The sequence below is a fragment of the Garra rufa genome, chromosome 10 (genome assembly GCF_049309525.1).
Source record: "Garra rufa chromosome 10, GarRuf1.0, whole genome shotgun sequence".
In the NCBI taxonomy this organism is placed as follows: domain Eukaryota; kingdom Metazoa; phylum Chordata; class Actinopteri; order Cypriniformes; family Cyprinidae; genus Garra; species Garra rufa.
In genome coordinates this window covers 41,217,805-41,221,324 of record NC_133370.1, presented here as the reverse complement: position 1 = coordinate 41,221,324, position 3,520 = coordinate 41,217,805, and positions in this window count along the sequence as shown.

The following is a 3,520-nucleotide window of genomic DNA, read 5'->3' as shown; positions in this document are numbered from 1 at the left end:
TTCAACCTAAAAGCAAAAAAGCACATTTGATTAGTTATGCCTAATTCAATTCATATATTTGCATTTTAGTAACATTAAAGTTTAAACAGATAAACAGATCCCTATTACAAAGATGTACCATATCATGTTACACTGATGGTATTGTATGATAGTTCAATAATACTTTTATAATTTCTATAATAACCTATGCTGTGGTATTTACATGGTACCCCAAGGTCTTTGAAGAACAAAAAAAATAATTTTGTCATGGTACCATAACAGCCTTGGTAATATGAACTGATACACCCTTCAGAAGCAAAGAAATGTGGATGCATATTTGTTATCCTGGACCATAAAACCAGTCATAAGCGTCAGTTTTTTTCAATTGATATACATCATCTGAAATCTGAATAAAAACATTTTCCATTGATGTATGGTTTGTTAGGAATATTTTGGCTGAGATATATCTATTTGAACATTTGGAATTTGAGGGTGCAAAAAATCTAAATACTGAGAAAACTGCCTTTAAAATTGTCCAACTTGTCTTAGCAATGCATATTACTAATCAAAAATTAAGTTTTGATATATTTACGGTAGGAAATTTACAAAATATCTTCATGGAACATGATCTTTACTTAATATCCTAATGATTTCTGGCATAAAAGAAAAAATGATAATTTTGACCGATATGATGTATTTTTGGCTATTGCTACAAATATACCCATGCTACTTAAGACTGGTTTTGTGGTCCAGGATCACATTTTAGGCATCCAGTGTTGGTTGGGAAGCTCTGGTAGACCCACTTCATCCTGCAGACGTCTTTGGTTCTTCTCCTCTTCCTGGAGCTGCTGCCTGAGTCGAAGTGCCTGGCGTTCAGCTGCGCTTATATTCCTTTCCAGCTCCTTATTGTTCTCTATCTCACGCTCCATGAAGTCCTTCCTCTCCTTGAGCAAATCATTCTTCTCTCTTATCACTTGGTTGACCTCTGCTTGCAACTACAAGATCAAGCGATTGATGTTAATTAAGCGATTAAATGTTAATTATTTTACCAAAATAAGAGGGATCATACAAAATGCATGATATTTTTTATTTAGCATTGACCTGAATAAGATATTTCAGATCAAAAATGTTTACAGATAGTTCACAAGAGAAAAAATAGTTGAATTTATAAAAATGACTCAAAAGTGGATAATATTGACACTTGATAATATTTTGTTACCTGAATGATCCACAGCTGTGTTTTTTTTTTTTGTAATTTTTTTTGTTTAGTGATAGTTGTTCATGAGTCCCTTTTTTGTCCTAAAACAGTTAATCTGCCCGCTGTTTGTCAGAAAAAACCTTTAGGTCCAACAAATTCTTTGGTTTTTCAGCATTTCAGTGTATTTAAACTCTTTCCAACAATGACTGTATGATTTTGAGATCCATTTTTCACACTGAGGACAACTGAGGGACTCATATGCAACTATTACAGAAGGTTCAAATGCTCACTGATGCTTCAGAAGGAAACACGTCTTCTGTAGCTTCTGAAGGGCAGTACTAAATGAAAAAAAAAAGATATTTAAGCAAAATAAGAAAAATGTACACATCTTCATTCTGTTTTCAAAAGTTTTCACCCCCTCCCGCCTGGCTCGTTTCCTTCTGAAGCATCAGTGGGCATTTGAACCTTCTTTAATAGGTGCATATGAGTCCCTCAGTTGTCCTCAGTGTAAAAAGATGGACCTATAAATCATACAGTCATTGTTGGAAAGTGTTCAAATACACAAAAATCTTAAAAAACAAAGAATTTGTGGGACCTGAAGGATTTTTCTGAAGAACAACGGGCAGTTTAACTGTTTAGGACAAACAAGAGACTCATGAAGAACTATCACTAGAAAAAAAAGTGGATCATTCAGGTGACAACACAGTATTAAGAATCAAGCCCCTGGTGAAACAAACAGCTAAAACCAGCCTAGGCTGGTTGGCTGGTTTTAGCTGGTCAACCAGCCTGGTTTTAGCTGGTCGGCAGGCTGGTTTTAGAGGGGTTTTGGCCATTTTTCCAGCCTGGCCAGGCTGGTCTTAGCTGGTCAGGCTGAGAAACCACCAGCTAAAACCAGCCTGACCAGACTGGGAGACCAGCTAAAACCAGCTACTTCCAGCTAAGACCAGCCAACCAGCCTAGGCTGGTTTTAGCTGTTTTTTTCAGCAGGGGTGTATGTAAACTTTTGAATGGGGTCATTTTTTTTTTTTTTTTTATAAATTTAACTATTATTTTCTCTTGTGGACTATGTAAACTACTTTTATGTGAAATATTTTATTCAGGTCAGTACTAAATAAAAAATAACATGCATTTTGTATGATCCCTCTGATTTTGATAAATAATTGTGACCCTGGACCACAAAACCAGTCATAAGGTTAAATTTTACAAAACTGATATGTATACATAATATGAAAGCTCAATAAATAAGCTTTCTATTGATGTATGGTTTGTTAGGATAGGACAATATTTGGCCGAGATACAACTATTTGAAAATCTGAAAGCTAAGGGTGCAAAAAATCAAAATCCTGAGAAAATCACCTTTAAAGTTGTCCAAATTAAGTTCTTAGCAATGCATATTACTAATCAAAAATTACATTTTGATAGGTTTGCAGTAGGAATTTTACAAAAATCTTAATGGAACATGATCTTTACTTAATTTCCTAATGATTTTTGACATAAAAGAAAAATCAATAATTTTGACCCATACAATGTATTTTTGGCTATTGCTACAAATATACCCCAGCGACTTAAGACTGGTTTTGTGGTCCAGGGTCACAATTGACATTTTGCAGATTCTGCAAGGTGTATAAACTTCAACTGTATATGTTTGCATCTACAGAAACACTGTGGATTCAATGATTTCTTTGAAAAAAGACTGCCATCTTCAGGTTACCATGGCACACTGCTGTATCTCCTGGTCTCTTTTTCTCATTTGTTCAATGGTGTTCTCCCACTGGCTGATCATCTCTTGTCTCTCAATGTGAGCCTGACGAAAGCTCTCAGCTGTCTTGTCAAGAGCAACCTGTATCCCAAAATACAAGTGCATTCGCTATGACCAAAGTATAAAAGAATGATGGCATGCTCAAATCATAAAAAATGTCTTCTAACAATTGAGAAATGAGAGGAAGCAAGAAAAACATCTATCACCTGTGCTGTAACACTCTCAGTGACTTCATTGTCCAAGGTTTTTCTCTTCTGGTTGGCTTTCAAGAGTCAACTTCTCAATGTTCAGTGTCAACTCCTGTTTCAAAAGGCAGACCAGACATTATCTCAGTCCAGACATGGCAATTATTCTGCAATACAAACTAATAATTATAAGCTTAAAAGCATACTACTTTAACCAAAAAAATCTTAACATTTTCAAAATATGTGGCATACAACACAGTTGAAGTCAATAGTTTGAATCTGCAAAATGTTAATTTTTTTACCAAAATTTGAGGGATCATACAAAATGCATGTTATTTTCTATTTAGTACTGACCTAAATAAGGTATTTAAAATAAAAGATGTTTACATATAGTAAACG